We start from the raw sequence: 18,009 nt of genomic DNA, 5'->3' as shown, positions 1-18,009 counted from the left end.
GCTGTGGTCCCAATACAGAGCCCTGTGGTACCCCACTAGTCACCTCCAGCCAGTCTGAGAAACACCCATTCACTGCTACCCTTTGCTTTCTATCTGCCAACCAGTTTTCTATCCATGTTGAAACCCTGCCCCCAATGCCATGAGCTCTGATTTTACTCACCAATCTCCTATGTGGCACCTTATCGAATGCCTTCTGAAAATCTAGGTACACAACATCCACTGGCTTACCCTCATCTAACATCCTTGTTACACTCTCAAAAAACTCCAACAGATTAGTCAAGCATGATTTGCCCTTGGTAAATCCATGCTGGCTCGGCCTAATCCTATTTCTGCCATCTAGATGTGCCACAATTTCGTCCTTAATAATGGACTCAAGCATCTTCCCCAATTGATGCAATCCTTTAAACAATATGGTCAATTATCAGGATACAAGATCAACATAGATAAAACCCAATTACTTTCATATTACTATAGCCCGCCAAGAGAAATTGAAAGTAGATATCCCTGGGCAAACCGAGTCTTTCAAATATTTGGGCATCACTGTGCCAAAAGATTTGGCAAAATTATCAGAATGTAATTATCAGCCTTTATATAAAAAAAATTAAGGAAGATAGGGCAAGATGGAACCTGATTCCTTTTTTTAGTCTTAGTTCAAGGATTGAGTCTATTAAAATGAATATACTGCCCAGACTGTTATATCTCTTTCAGACCCTACCAATAGAGATTAATCAAAATCAATTCAATGATTGGAACAAGATGTTACCAAGGTATATTTGGCAGGGTAAAAGTCCGAGAGTTCATCTCAAAACTTTGCAATTAGCAAAGGAAAAGGGGGGATGGGGCCTACCTTTTCTTAGAGATTATTATTTTGTGGCATAGTTGAGAGCTGTGATATGTTGGTGCAACCTATCATCTGACGCTCAATGGAAAAACATTGAGGAGCGGGTACTTCCCATCCCCATACAAGCAATTTTGACTGATAACAACCTGCAAAGGTACATAAATACTATTGATAACCCATGGGTAAAATTGACTCTTAAAATATGGAAAACTACTATAAATCTAGAGGGAGATATTGCAATTCTTAAATGGTGTGTATATGACTTGGATTTTACACCAAATAAACTGGATGCTAGATTTAAGGACTGGACTGCTAAAGGAATAACAGTTCTTTGCAACATAATGAAAGAAGGAACATTGTTCAGTTTTGAAATGCTTAAAGAGAAACACTTATTAGAAAAAACAAGATTTTTATCGGTATTTACAGATGCGACAATATGTTAATAGGATGCTTAAAAATGTAACCAAGGCAAAGACATGCTTGATAGGGCTATTTAGAAGCATATAATTCAGATAATGGTAGTAGAATCATTTCAAGCATGTATAAGGGGTTGTCAAATCCTAAAACACATTTGACTTCATACATTAAAACAAAATGGGAGAAGGAAGGAGGGATAATTATATCTGAGGAAGAATGGACAATAATATGGAGATATCAATGGAAGTGTACCAGTTCACAGAAATGGAGGGAGTTCAGATGGAAAAACTTGATAAGGTATTTTATTACAACCTCTCGGAAATCCCATTATGATAGTAACCTTCCTGTTTGCTGGAGAAATCGTGGAAATCAAAATGTAAATCATTATCATATTTTTTGGGACTGCCCTGTTATCAAAGACTATTGGAGAGGGATACACAATGCCCTACAAGACATATTTAAATGTGAAAAACCCTTAGAGAGTAAGACCATATATTTTGGGTATATACCTTAAGAATGGTTGAAAAGAGATAAATATTTAATGTGTTGGTGGCCGGTAAAAAGACTCTTAGTAGAAATGGTTATCACAGGAGAGCCCAACATTAAATACATGGATGGAAATTACAATGGACATTTACAAAATGGAGGAGATAACAGCATCTGTTAATCATAAGCTGGAACAATTTGATTCATACTGGGAAAAATGGTTTAACTACATAATTCCTCATAGGCCTGATTTTATTCTCACAAATCAATGAATCTGTTGTAAAAAAAGATCACTCCCTACTTGTACATATTTCTTTCCTTTTGCTTGTTTTTTTCTTTCCACTCTTTTCTATGTGTATACCTCAGATAAGTACTATGTGGAGATCTGTGACATATATGATATATATGTACAATGTCTGAAATACATCTTATGGAAATGTTTGTTAGATGATGAACTTCGATAAAAGAATAAATTACAAAAAGAAGTAGCTTTTGAAAGATAATAAATGATCATTTCCCCATATTAGCATTGAGCAAGGTTCTTGATTAATAGGAAAACAAACAAAATTCAGTTTTCATTTTAGCCTGCTAAATAGGAAAGTGTGAAAGAGATGCAGGGTAACAAACTAATTCAGAGAATGTATTTCTCATATTATTAACAGGAAGGAGAATATGCCAGTGTAAGTGTAAACTGTTTTATCTCAAACATCGATTTAATATTTTATTAGCTGAGAAGTCTATCATTAAGCACACTGAGACTTGTTATTAGAAAAGATTTAAATCCAGAGGAGAAACTTGTTACATTTTTTCCCAGGACCTTATTTTACTGATGAGAGCCAGGAGAAACAAATACTTCATAAAAATCAGTATATTCCAAGCAGAAGCATAGGGAGATCAGTATGGAGCATGCAAATTTGCTAAGACATTTCACAATAAAAAGGGTTAGGCCTTTTAAGTGGATAAATCCCCAGGTCCTGGATGGGATATACCCAGGTATTTGAGAGAGGCAAGAGGTGAGATTACTGGGACCTCCAATTTTTTCAGGTCTGTTTTGGCCACTGGTGGGCTCAAGAAGCCAGAAGATTAAGATGCATAGGATTCATAGTGAATTGGCCAGTTTGGATATAGAATTTATTTGCCCTTAGAAGACAGAGGGTAGTGGTCAATTGGACTTGTTCTGCTGGAGGTCTGTGACTTTTGTTCAGCACAGATCCATACAGGGACCACTGCAAATGACCTAGATGAAAATGTAGATGGGTGAGCTAGTAACATTGCAGATGATACAAACATTGGTAATGTTGTGGGTAGTAAAGGGGACTGCCAAATGATACATAGGATATCAATCAGTGCAAAAATCAATGGAGAATGGTAGATAGAGTAAAACATGGCCAAATGTGAAATATTGCACTTTGGGAGATTATCTGTAACGGGACAGTCATTGTTAATGTTAAGACTTCAACAGTGTTGACGCGCAGAGGGATCTTGGCATTCAGGTCTATTGTTCCCAGAAAGTGGCTACGCAGGTTGATAGTGTGGTAAAGAAGTCATTATTGGTTGAGGAATGTTTTTCAAGAGTTGAGAAGTTATGTTGCAGCTGTATAAAACTCTAGTTACACTGCATCTGGAGAACTGCATTCAGTTCTGCTCACCCTATTATAGGAAGGACGTGGAGGCTTTGGAGAGGATGCAGAAGAAGTTTACTGGGATGCTGCTTGGATTATAGGACACATGCTTAGGTTTTTTTTCTCTGGAATGGAGAAGTCTAAGGTGAGATTTGATAGAGGTTTATATAAATAGGAGGAGCAATGAAATTGTAGACAACCAGTATCTTTTTCCCCAGAGTTGAAATGCCTAACAACACAGAACATGCATTTAAAGTGAGAGGGGCTATGTTTAAAGGACATGTGTAGGGCAGGTTATTTTTACATGAAGGTTAATGGGTACATGAAAGCACTACCTGGGAGGGCAGAAAATGGAAGGATATATATGTTGTACAGGCAAAATGGATTAGTTTAGGTTGGCACTTGATGAATAATTTAGTTAATTTGGCACATTAAGGCGCCAATCTTATAACTGTGCTGCTCTATATTCTATGTTCTCTTTAACATGACTGACAATAATTTAATATGTTGCCTTACTGATTCTCACAATACTAGAAATACTATGACAATACTATAAAAGTGTGCCATTAATCTCCGATAAAAATAAATCGAGTATTTGTGAAAATGTTACTTAACCTGCTCGTGAAATTGGTGTCCTCAGCCACTAACTATTCACAAAGCTTCCTGTTTACTAGTTTAACACATATGCAAGGGTGGTTACCTCCTTTTCCTAAAATTGCTGATTGGAATTTGAGAATATAATTGGTGCAAAAGGATTTTTTTTAACCTTAATTCTAATTGCTTGCTGTCAGGAAGCTGAGGAAATCTTCCAGGTAAAACCTTTACTCCTCTTGATCCAGGGGCAGCACAAAGTTTTGTCACACCATCAGTAAGTGTGATTATGTTAGTAACTCAAGAATGGTTATCTCACAGCCCAATCAGAAGCCCTGGTTGAATGCAGAGGAGTGCTCCCTACTAAAAGCACAGGATGCTGCCTTCAAGTCTAGTGTCAGAACAGCTCTCAGATAGCCCAAGGAAAAAAACCTCATCTTAGGCATCAAGAAGATAAAGACCACCTATGCACAATAAAAATCAGTAACATCTGTTCAATGTTTCCCGACGTATGTGGCTGGGCCAAGGGCATTACTGATTATGGAAGGAAAAAGAGCATTGACTATACCAGTGATACCTCTTTCCCTGATGCTCTAAACAACTTATATGCACACCTTGAAGCATGCAATACAGTGCCATCATGAAAGCTATCCTCCTCACAGGGGAGCAGTTACCGTCTGTACCAGCAGCAGAAGTGAAAAGGACGCTGCCCGTAAGGCAGCCGGGCCAGACAACATCCAAGGGCGAGTACAACAGCTCACCCACGTCTTCAACACTTCACTCATCCAGGCTTCAGACTCAAAAACAGTAACTTTCCCCAAGCAGCAAGGCCGATCAAAATCTTCCACTCACTAACCCACCTCTTCACAACTCCAACCACCATTACTTTATCCTTTCCTGTCAGTCATGTTATGTACAGATGCTTCTGTGCCTAGCTTTATAAACATACAGTCAATGTGTATGCTATCTTATATATTTATATTTATTGTGGTTTTCTTATTATTGTGTTCTTTATCTTATTTTTTTTTGCACTACATTGGAGCTGCAGTAACAATTACTTCATTTTCCATTACTGGAAACGACATTAAAAAACCTTGAATCTTGAAATAGAGGTAGCACGTATGTCTGAAATATGAACTGATCTGTGTTCTCATCACAGGACAGTAATAATGTACTTAAATAACAACATTAAAAAATATATATATTTATTTATTAAATTTTTAGAAAATCACAAGAATAAATGTGATAATAAAGTAGTAAGAAAAATAATATTAACCCTCCCCCCTCCCCTTAACCCTCCCCCCCTTAACCCTCACCTAAAGAAAAAAAAGAAAGAAAGAAAGAAAGAAAGAAGAGAAAGATTGCCTGGATACTGGAGGATCCCCACATGCTCCATGGAGTTCAAAATAATTTTAATATTTATTTTTACTTTCCCCAATTACTTTATAATTTTATCTTCAAAGGACCTATGTATTTAAATACATACCTATCTTTTGTAGGTATGGAGCCAAATTTTCAAAAATATATCATATTCATTTCTTAGATGGTATGTAATTTTTTAAAGTGGGATACAACTATGTATTTAATTATTCCAACGATCCATAGTTAAATATAAATCAGATTTCCAAGTAACTGCAATAACTTTTCTGACTACTGCCAATGCAATTTTTATAATTTTTTTCTGATACTTATTCAATTTAAGTTTCGGTATTGTCCCTTCAATGTCTCCTAATAAAAATAATACTGGACTATGTGGGAGTTGTACTCCAGTAATTTGTTCCAATAAAAGTCTTAGATTTATCCAAAATGGTTGAATTTTAAAACAAGACCAAGTAGAATGTAAAAAAGTACCAATTTCTCGATTACATCAAAATAACAACATTATAATTTGCAGCATTTTGCTTTTTGTTTAGAAAATTTGAGAGCTTTTAGAAACTGCAGTCCACCCATGAACTCTTTGTATCACAGGTTTTAGGAGGTATGTTTGTCATACAGTAAATAGTAAGGAAAATGGTTGAACTTATGGTAGAAGGATGTGATATCAGAACATTTCAAAGATGATTGATGAGAGTCATAGATTTTTGAAGTTAACTGAATGTTTGATTAATCCACTGCAGTTCTTTCAGAATGTATTTAGAATGTAAATGGAGAAGTATTTGGATTTTTTTTTAAGGGTTTTCTGAAACACCCTAACAGTTAGACAGGTTAACAATTTAGAGGACATGAAATTGTGGTTTACCTACCAAAGTGGATTGGGAATCATCAACAGAAAACAAACACGTCAGCAGCTTGTGACTTGTGGTGTACCACAACAATGAAGCTTGTGTCCCAACTACACTCTGTAATTTTGTAAATTATAATAAATAGATTGAAAAATGTGGATTTCCAAAAGTACCTAGGTGTTATAGCATGCAATTAGGAAGATAAATTGTTTATTTGTGTCTTTTGCAAAAGGATTTGACTACACGTATAAGGGTGTCTTGCTCAATTATTTAGGACATCGATGTGACTGCTTCTCAAGTGAGATTTAGCTAGAGTCGTAAAGGGATTAAGGTTTGAATTATTGTATTGAATTTGTCAAGTACAACTCACGCTGCAAAATACCATATTTGTGTATTACCATACCATATAACTAAATTTGTCAACTAGAAATCAAAAAATATAGATTCATTGTTTCTTTTTCCCATGCATTATTATACTAAAACACTTCCTAAGTTTTGTATTTATAGACTGTTCAGCACTTACAACTTCCTAGTTTCTCAGGGCAGTTATTGCTTACATGACAAAATTAAATTCAGAAATGAACATTAAACCATTGAAATTTAGGAACTAGTGTGATTATGAAGTATTGTAGTTCAAATTTTATTTGGACTTTTAAAATAGTGTTAGTATTTAATGTTGCACTCATTTGCATATAAGATTAGCACACTTTAATTTAACAATACTCTGTCTACACAGTAGATTAATCCAAGTATGATCTGCAGTTGAGATTCATCATCAATCTGAGACAAGTAATGCTGAAAGATCACAGTAATTTTTAATGAAGCTTGTCCTCCAGTTGATTTGAGTACTTTCAGAATTTTATAGACAATAGACAATAGACAATAGGTGCAGAAGTAGACCATTCGGCCCTTCGAGCCTGCACCGCCATTCTGAGATCATGGCTGATCATCTACTATCAATACCCGGTTCCTGCCTTGTCCCCATATCCCTTGATTCCCCTATCCATAAGATACCTATCTAGCTCCTTCTTGAAAGCATCCAGAGAATTGGCCTCCACTACCTTCCGAGGCAGTGCATTCCAGACCCCCACAACTCTCTGGGAGAAGAAGTTTTTCCTTAACTCTGTACTAAATGACCTACCCCTTATTCTCAAACCATACCCTCTGGTACTGGACTCTCCCAGCATCTGGAACATATTTCCTGCCTCTATCTTGTCCAATCCCTTAATAATCTTATATGTTTCAATCAGATCCCCTCTCAATCTCCTTAATTCCAGCGTGTACAAGCCCAGTCTCCCTAACCTTTCTGCGTAAGACAGTCCAGACATCCCAGGAATTAACCTCGTGAATCTACGCTGCACTTCCTCTACAGCCAGGATGTCCTTCCTTTAACCTGGAGACCAAAACTGTACACAATACTCCAGGTGTGGTCTCACCAGGGCTCTGTACAAATGCAAAAGGATTTCCTTGCTCTTGTACTCAATTCCCTTTGTAATAAAGGCCAACATTCCATTAGCCTTCTTCACTGCCTGCTGCACTTGTTCATTCACCTTCAGTGACTGATGAACAAGGACTCCGAGATCTCTTTGTATTTCTCCCTTACCCAACTCTACGCCGTTCAGATAATAATCTGCCTTCCTGTTCTTACTCCCAAAGTAGATAACCTCATACTTATTCACATTAAACGCCATCTGCCAAGTATCTGCCCACTCACCCAGCCTATCCAAGTCACCTTGAATTCTCCTAACATCCTCATCACATGTCACACTGCCACCCAGCTTAGTATCATCAGCAAATTTGCTGATGTTATTTTTTATGCCTTCATCCAAATCGTTAACGTAAATGGTAAACAGCTGTGGTCCCAATACCGAGCCCTGAGGCACCCCACTAGTCACCACCTGCCATTCCGAGAAACACCCATTCACCACTACCCTTTGCTTTCTATCTGCCAACCAGTTTTCTATCCATGTCAATGTCTTCCCCCCGATGCTCTGAGCTTTGATTTTACCCACCAATCTTCTATGTGGGACCTTATCAAATGCCTTCTGAAAATCGAGGTACACTACATCCACTGGATCTCCCTTGTCTAACTTCCTGGTTACATCCTCGAAAAACTCCAATAGATTAGTCACGCATGATTTACCCTTGGTCATATATCAGGGTCATATGTTGGTATTTTAATTTCCATAAATGCAGGCATATTTGAGGTAAAACCGACAGAAAAGGAACATGACTACTAAAAATCTTGCTTCATTGAAGCAAAAGGGAAGAAGGTGTGATTCTATAAGTACCTGCATCACCTTGCCATAACCACTATCATCAATCAGGTTCTCATCTGGTGGCAGCCATCTTACCTCTGCCAGGTGCCTGCCAATTACCACTTTTTGTTCAAGCTCGGTAAGGTGCCCTCTTAGCTTATTCAAATAAGGCTCAGTGGTTAAAATTTTCTGACCATCTGAATGAAACTCTTATGAAGCAATGATGCCTGTTGTCATTGGGAGTTATATGTCTACAATGGGAAAAATATGCTTTTCATCTGTAACGTTAAGTGCTGTGCGTAAAAGGCCCTGCATGACTGTATAGCCATATTTTTAAAAAAACAGCCTCACCACAGAAATAATCATCAATTTGCTAAGGTTCTCAGAGAGTTGCATTAAATGATGCACCATCAAGGGCTGATTAAAATATTCCTGATGTATTTTCACAACAAAGTAGTTAACAGAAAGCTTGATATAATGAATACAACCTGACATCCTCCAAAATGTGAAAAACAGAATGACTTTTCTCAGACAGGATATGACACAAGTGCAAATATTGTTCTTTAAGCTACATAACTTATCAAAAGAACTGCTTAAGTACCAACGAACCACTGTGTGAAAAAGTGTAATGCCAGCGATTGATTACATCTTGAACCCATGTGATAAACAAATCCACTTTTAAATGTCTGTTACAGATTGTTCTAATGCATAAATTAGAAATAACAAGAATATCCCCATAGTCCTAGCAACGTACAGTATTGTGCAAAAGTCTTAGACACACATGTATATAACTAGGGTGCCTGAGACTTTTACAGAACAGTGTAGTAATTTTATTTATTGAACTGAACTGCAGCTGCAAAAGAACAACAAATTTCATGATGTGTGAGTATTTATTTAGCTTGTCGCACTAGAGAGTCAGCCTTTCTTGTCTGGCACGTGGTGTCAGGATTGGTCTCTTTTTGGATTAACTGGGTCACGGTATGAATGCTCCTGACTCGACTCTTCATTTTTTTTATGAGGCCGAGTGGCTAGCTCGACGCTCAACCTGGCACGGATGGAAAGTGTGCCCGGGGGGGGGGGGCGACTTGGATTTGAACTCGGGAGCCTTCGCTCCGGAGTCCAGCGCTGATGTCACTGTACCACCGACCGGAAACATGATAAAGCCTGACTCTGATTGATTCTGATACGGGCCTATTTTGGGACTGAGGGTGGGCAGGGGACAGGGAGAGAGGAATCGTGGCTGGGAAAAGGCAAATTAAGTGGGGGGGGGGGTGAGCAGGAAACATTGAAGAGACATTCTGTAATGATCAATAAGTCAATTATTTGGAATCAAATAAACTTGCCTTCTGTATTAGGGCTGGGGATGTCTGCACTCTTGGCACCCAGACTGCCCCGGGACTCCTTCTCTGCCATCTGACCAACTCCCTTCCTGTGGTGCTCCTCCCTCACACCATTCCCAACATCCTTTGCTCCTGCCATATTTACAAGCTTGCTCCCTGCTCTACATTGACAAACACAGTACTGTGCAAAAGTCTTAGGTACCCTAGCTATATACAGTACATGTGCCTAAGACTTTTGCACACTGTAGAGTTGATGTGTCAAGGCATCATGTATACACGTCATACAGTACTAGAAATGTTTTCATTTTTAATATGTTGTTACAGTTCAGTTTTATGACAACAACTTATCTCATCCTAATCTTCTGAAAAACATACTTTGTGGAAAGAACAAAACATCAGTTTCATCACCGTGACCACAATTATGATTCAACATGATGTGGTTCTATTGAATTTGCTTTACTATAACAACAGAGTGAGGGTGCCATGATTTTACAGTATTTCATACTACTGTGTCTTTTTTTAAATCTACTTTTCTTTTGTAAAAATAACTTATAGGTTCATGGAGTCACAAAGAAATGCAGGATAAACACAGGCCTTTAGCACACGGTGTCCATACTAACCAACAACTACCCTTTATCCTATATGAATACCATCCTTATTCTCTTACGAACTCCCCTTAGATTCTAAAACTCATTCAGGGGCAATTAGCTTACCAACGATGTATCATGGGATATAGGTGGAAACTGGAACACCTGAACCATGCAATTACAGGAACAACACGCAGGCTCCATACAGACAGTATCCAAAGTCAAGAGTGACCTGGATCTCTGGCACTATGAGACAATGGCTTGGCCAGCTGTGACACCATGCTGCTCCTGGGTGTTTCAGAAGAAGAGTTGTATGGAAATGACAGAAATTGTTGTTTTTAATGAAAATATCAACACTGTGCTCAGTCTGTGGTTTGGGATGACTTTATTTTATGACGTTTAAAAATAAACAGAAGGAAATGCCTTTTATACAGTGTCATTCATTTGTAGAGGTGTTTTCCAACCAACTATGAAAAAAAAATCCTTTCTGAAATCCTGGAGAGACACACAGATCTCTGCCTGATTTTAAATATACATTAAATTTTCTTACTTACTGAAGAATTGAAATTCTTCACAATTCTTCTCATCAAATTATATTTAAATTGGAGGACGATAGGTTCTTAATTAGTAATAGCATCAAAAGTTACAGAAATAAGGCAGGAGGATAGGGTTGAGAAGGAAAATAAATCAGCCATGATTGAATGGCAGAGCAGACTTGATGGGCTGAATTCTGCTCCAATGTCTTATGGTTTTACCACAGCATGATGAGTCTACTTGTCAACACATTTTTACGATGTGGTTTGTTGGGATCAAAGGTAACACCAGTTCCATGGTTTCTGAGGTAGCAACGAGGCCAATATGCTACTTGTAAACTCAATCACATTTGAGGCAGGAGGTGCCTGACAAGTAGGTAGTTTGCAAGGTGGTGTTTTCCTTTGGGTGGTTCCATTTAGCCCCCATGCTTTCCATTCATGTGAACTAAATTTTCACAAATGTTCATTCTGCATTGTAAGTGGTTATGGACCAGGGTTCACAGAAGTCAGTGAGGATGTTGACTTTTTCCCCCAAGAAACGTTGGGAACATTCATTTGTTTTTGCTTTCTGTCCATCTGGTCATCTCTTCCACACCAGTGCTCAGAACAAAGTGTTTTTTCTTTAGGAAGCTGTTAATCCATGTGTACATTAGGACTTGTCCAACAGAACCAATCTAATGATGCCAATGCTGCCAACACTGGCTCCACTGAATTTGGAGGATTTTGTGGAGGCACAAAATCTGTTTGCTGTACAGTAAAGGTCCAATAAACTAGCAGTTTTGGGACTTCTGTAGAGCTGGACTGGTGGATTTTCCAGTTTATTGGATACTATTCATCCCAAACACGTTTTAAATTATTTTTAAAATTATGTTAAATCATAGTACAATATATTTTCCAGAATCTAGTGAGTATCAGGACAAGTTTCTTCAGGCTGTTGAATTTGAAGACAATGCCCCACAGTCCAATACAGTTCTAGTGAAATCTGAAAAAGGACCAAGTACAATGGTCGATATTCTTTGAATTTCACTTGGAGTTGCCATGTGGTGAAAATTAAATTGACTTTGTTTCTAGATGGATATAACTTGGGCAAAGTTCTTTGAGAAAAGGTGATTGAGGAGAATCCTGATAGCGACTTCCTTTGTGGCGTGACTGAAGGAAGATCTCTCTGTAGTTAAGCATTTGGATCATTCTCCTTTTTTGCATGTAGTCATAATTAGAGTGTCCTTGATGTCCTTTGGCATGTCCTCCTTTTCCCAAATGTGGACAGTAATGTTGTGGACATTCCTTACTCTCAGCAGGGATAATATTTGCTTTTGAGCCTTTGTAATTTGTTTTCATTAATGCATGTCTTTCTTTGATTTCCTTTCAGTTAAGAGAGGTGGCAAGGCTAGAAAACATAGATTGCTTTGGCATAGGTAAGTTGGTTCATAGCAAGGCCTGAGTTGTTAAGGAGATACGCATCTTCCAAGTGCTTCTTACAGTAGGAACACCTTCCATCTTAGGCAAATTCACCTCAGTTCTAGGCGGTCGGTAGGGTGGGCTTGGCAGCTGACGACCTTGCCACTGCTGGAGAACATGCAGGTTGTCTGCAAATCACCGGGCTTCCTGTGGTCTGCCCACCAGCTAACTGTTCCATATGTTGCAAGTCTTCTACGAGACTTCAGCCTTCAGGTGCCTGTGAAATATTTCACCATGAGCTCCTCATCCACCTTTCTTTTGCTCCCAGGTGTCCTGGTCATTCTTGCTGAAACAGTCTTGTTGCTAGAGAAGCCAAGGATTTTTTCCACAGATGCTAATTAAGGTGAACCAGGGCAGTCCGCACATTGTAGGCATGTAGCAGCTTCTGCAGAGATACAAAATGAATGTCAGATAAATATAATGCTAGACTTCTAGAGTTACATATAAGTAGAATACAATTTGTATCTATTGAATGCAAATATCTTTCAGATGTAGTGAACTAACACACTTTTGATAATACAAATGTATTTGTATCTATTAATGGCTTAGAATTTCTTTCAAGTGTACTTCTATCTACTCTTATTCTGTGTTCGTGTTTTCTAATCATCACTTTTTTTTGCTTGGAAACATCAATACCTTTGAATGGAAAAAACAACACAAAGTAGTGGACAAGGCCAGTTAGAGCCCCCTAGAACATTGAGCACATTTACAAGCATGGCTGTTGCAGAACATCAGCATCATTCATCAAAGACCCCCACTAATCAGGCCATGTTGTTTTCAGGAAGAATGTACAGGGGCCTCTGGACTCACACCATCAGGTTCAGGAATAGTTATTACTCCTCAACCATCAAGCTCTTGAACCAGAGGGTATAACTTCAATCATCCCAACACTGAACTGATTCCACAACCTATAGACTCACTTCTAAGGACTCAGGTTCTTGATATTAATTGTTAGTTTATTTGTCATTATTTTTGTATTTGCAGTTTGTTGTCTTTTGTCTCTGTCATGTCTCAAAGTGCATATGGTGACACATATGCACTTTGATAATCAATTTACTTTGAACTTGAGAATGAAATTTGGCAAGATATTAATGCTTTGTTCAATTTTTTCTCAGGTGTGCTTGAGTCAATGAGTTAGAAGTCTGGCTTCAAACCACACTCCAGAGAATTGTGTAGTTATACAAAATAGAACAGTACAGCATTTACCACTCCTGTACTATTCAGACCCTCATCAAAACATAGCAATCTCTTCCATTGCTTCCCATAGTAACCTGAGGTATTTGCATCCCACCTGGCCCTGTGGACTTATTTAAATATCCTAACATTTTTCAAAAGCTCCAGCACAACCCTTTCAATAACATCGATATTCTAATATTTCTGCCTGTTTTGCACTGTCCTCACATTTGCCAAGATCCCTCTCACTGGTGAATACTGAAGCCAAGTAATTATTAAGGAATCCTGCCCCTAGCCCCCCACCACTTCCCCTTCTGACTCTGGCATGTTTCCTCTTCTTTGGCTGATCAGACCTACCTTCACCCTTGTCATACTCCTGTTCTTCACATATGTGTAGATTGCCTTTGAATTTTCTTTAATCCCGCTCGCCAAAGTCTTCTCATGCTCCCTTCTAATTTGCGTGTCCATTCTTAAGCTCCATCCTGACTACCTTATACCTTGGGCTCTTGTCCAAACTAAGCAAAACAAATGGAAATGATTCTACTAAGGGTCAACAGCCTTCAATAAATGGGCAGATGTTTAGACCAATAGCGATTATCCTGTTTATGGTAACATGAGTGCATGCTAAGTGAATAATAAGGATCCCTTGGTATTAGTTGGAGAGGAGAATGTTCTTCTCAGATACTGCTTATCATTCAACACTTAGTCAACTTCTCACATATCTTATTATGAAGGAAATGTGGAAATGCTACCTTCTCTCCTTCACAGAGACATGTCTCATTCTAGACATTCTCAATACATTGGTAAGACCAAAAGAGTTCTCGATACACAGGATAGACTGGACTGCAGATTGCGAGAAGGCAAAAGGTGGGTGTCTGTTTGCTGAGTGTGTGTACCTCCTCCTTGATTTTAACAATGAGAAGAGGGCATGACCTGGATGACTGCTGGGGGAGAGGGGTGCTCTCAATGATCGATGCCAGCTTTTTGAGGCATTGTCTTTTGAAGGTGTCCTGGATGCTAAGGAGGCTAGTGCCCATGATGGAGCAGGCCGAGCTTACAACTTTCTGTGGTGGAGAGTATATTGACTGGTTGCACCACAGCCTGGTATGGAAACACCAATGCCCTTGAACAGAAAGGCCTACGAAAAGTAGCGGATACAGCTCAGTCCATTACGGGCAAAAGTCCTCCCCACCATTGAGCATACGTACACAGAGAGCTAATTCTGGAGAACAGCACCCACTACTCAGGTCATGCACTCTTCTCACAGCTGCCATCATAAAGAAGGTACAGGAGCCTCAGGACCCACCCCATCAGGTTCAGGAATAGTTATTACCCCTGAACCATCAGGCTCTTGGCGCCTCAGAGGATAACTTCACTCAACTTCATTCACTAACTGTTCGCACAACCTATGGACTCACTTTCAAGACTCTTTATCTCAGGTTTTCCATACTTATTGCTTATTTATTATTATTATTATTATCTCTTCTTTTTTTTCTTTTTGTATTTGCAGAGTTTATCATCTTTTGCACTGGTTGTTTGTCTGTCCTGTTGGCTGCAGTCTTTCACTGACTCTATTGTGCTTCTTGTATTTAGGAGATGGGGTTGGAGGTCAACCATGTGAAACAGTGCCCGATTCGGAAGGGCTGTATCTCAGATGCTTGTGAGGGAGCAGGTGTAGGGGCAAGTGCTGGACTTCCTGTCGTTACAGGGGAGTGTGTCAAATGAGGGGGAGGAGTGCGAGAATAAGGATGAGTGAAACAGGGAGTCACAGAGACAGTAGAAGTGATAAAGGTTGATGAACTGGATGTGGAGGCTTGGAGAGTAACAGATGAGCTTCAAGTGATCCATTTTGTTTGAGGGGATGAGGAGTGAGTTCGAAGTGTGAGAAATGGAGGAAATACACCTGCAAGTCTGTCAACCACAGTAGAAGGGAAACCACATTTCCTGATATAGGACACCAGAGAACAAATGCACAGAGACGCTGAGAGAAAGGGATTGTATCTTTACAAGAAACTGGATAGAAAGAGATGCAGTCAAGTTAGCTGTGGGACTTACTGGGTTTATAGTAAGTTTCAGCAGATAGTTTGTTTCCTGAGAAGGAAAAAAAGTTCCAAAAACAGGAGTGAAGGTTCAGAAATAGGATGAGTAAATTTGAGGAAGTTCATAGCGAAGCTGTTAAAATTCAAGAGTTCTCTGTGAAGGAGGCAGCATTAATTCTGTCTTGATGTGATGGAAAAAGATTTGGGAAACAGTGACAGAGTAGATTAGGAACAAAAGCTTACTTGTTGATTTAAACAAATTTTCTTTGCCCAAATACTTATTTTTCCAAGATTTGGTGAAGAAAACTTTTAATGATTATAATTTTGATAATAAAGCATTGCCATCTGAATTAAGCCTACAAACAAATCTAATTTATCCATGTCAAAAGATTATCAATACATTTCTTTATTTCAAAGATAAACTTCTAAAATACAACAATGTACAGAATACAAAATGTACCAAAATTGATGCAAACAAATTTTAATTACCTTAAATACAAAGAGTAGTTACAGATTAAGAGATCTGCCTGAACATTTATGAACTTCCTTTTTTTAAAAGCTTGCTCAATTTATTTACGCCATAAAGCAGATTTCTTTATATAGGAAGAGTCCTTATATATTTTAAATGCTGATGTTATAACTTCTTACTTAATGGCATCCCCACCCATTAACATTATGTGTCAATTATGTTCATTGCATAAATCTGCAGGACTATGGACACATAAAGCAACCTTCAAAATCTTAGATGCTTTTACCTTGTGATCAACTGGTATTCAAAATTATTTTAACTAGCTTTTCCTCCAGTGTATGGGAATATCTACAATATTATTACATTTAGATAGAATGCATGGTGAGCCGCTGAACGTGATCTCCTTCACATAACTTAACCCAGCCAATTTACAATTTAATAATTAAGTCCAGGTTGATTACATCTTAGTTTAGATGAGTGAATTGATCTGAGTCACCCCATTTGTTTAGCGGCCCCAGATGAATCATTAAAAATTTTACTAGTTCCTGGGCTTTAATCAGACATAATTTCAAAGAAATGCTTTAATGTATTTACCTCTGAAAAGGTATATGACAATTTCCCTGAATTGGTGTTTGTGCAGTTTTAGGACACAATTTTACCTTAATTGATAACAATGCAGCTTTGACCAAAATGTTATGGTTTATTTCCTACTCGAGAAATTTTGCACATTGTCTGCAATGCAAAACTCAGGGACACCTGTGTTGATAGGGGAGCAAACTTTTTAATAAAACAAATGAGATTCTACCTGTCCCTTTGCACCAATGCAAAAGATCTGATAATTCTATCTAACAATTGTGTGTGGGCCAACTCTTCTCAGTTATCTCATTTCCTTTGTTGTCCTCCAACATACAAGACACAGAAAATGTTAATATTAAATATATGCATTTCTTGTTTGAATAACAATATAACAGATGGTTCCAGAATTTAAAGTTTACAAAGTTAAACTGTTGTTGGGAAACATTCCAGATTCTCTCATTGTATCATTAGTAGATCAAAAGACATCAGCTTATCAAGCAGACTTTGATATTCCACCTGCCACTCTGCTTGAAACTGATATCAAAGAGAAGGAAGTTAATGTTACTTGAATTACATTTTCAATTGTCTGAGTAATATATTGCCTTAAATTTACACCCTCAAATTCTTGGTGTAATTCATTGGACTTCAATGCATGAGAGTAGTTCCCCTAACGTAAAAGGAATAGTTCCATTCTGTAGATTGCTTTCTCACTTCTTCTTAAATCTCAGGTTACAGCACACAGATCACCAAACTGAGCGATTGGTAGGATCGGGCCTCTGTCCAGTTTCTGGGAATGAATCTTGGCAATTACCACCCACTCTCCACCACGCCACCTTCTATTGTTTAATGGTTATGATCCTAAAGGATGACAAATTGAATTGCAAGCTGCTGAGTTCTAACTGTGTTGAATATAAATTATTCTCATGGCTATAGTCAAACCTGACCTTATGCTTCTGCTTCCCAATGAGAAGTCTGATTTTCTGTAAGTTTCTGCTACTCTGTACAGTAACCATTTCTTTTAAAAAGGTACAGCACAGTAACACACCCTTCTCGCCCAACGAAACTGATGCCACCCATGTGACTATTAACCTGCTAACATACATGTCTTTTGGAATGTGGGAGAAATCCCAAGCATCTGGAGGAAATCCATACTGTCACAGGGGAGAGTACAACCCCCTTACAAACAAGAGGAAATCTGCAGATGCTGGAAATCCAACACACACACACACACGAAGAGACTTGGCCTGAAACGTTGACTGTTTACTCTTTCCATAAATACCACCTGGCCTGCTCAGTTCCACCAACATTCATGCACGTCCTTTACAGACAGTGGTGGGAATCGAACACAGGTCGCTGGCACTGTGAAGTGTGACACTGACTATGCCACAGTTACCATT

The 18,009-nt window shown here is 38.4% G+C and overlaps 1 long non-coding RNA gene across 1 annotated transcript in view; it reads right to left on the bottom strand.

Annotated features, from left to right (window-relative positions):
• Positions 1–10,732: 10,732 nt before the first annotated feature.
• The window catches only part of LOC132405631 (uncharacterized), a 118,922-nt gene continuing 111,645 nt past the window's right edge, over positions 10,733–18,009 (bottom strand). Inside the window, exon 3 of the long non-coding RNA XR_009515935.1 lies at positions 10,733–12,740. This is a non-coding gene — a long non-coding RNA (uncharacterized LOC132405631). The remainder of the gene's footprint in view (positions 12,741–18,009) is intronic.

The sequence above is a fragment of the Hypanus sabinus genome, chromosome 15 (genome assembly GCF_030144855.1).
Source record: "Hypanus sabinus isolate sHypSab1 chromosome 15, sHypSab1.hap1, whole genome shotgun sequence".
In the NCBI taxonomy this organism is placed as follows: Eukaryota; Metazoa; Chordata; class Chondrichthyes; order Myliobatiformes; family Dasyatidae; genus Hypanus; species Hypanus sabinus.
Note: the sequence above shows the minus strand (reverse complement) of the source record. Positions and strands in the feature narration are given on the sequence as shown.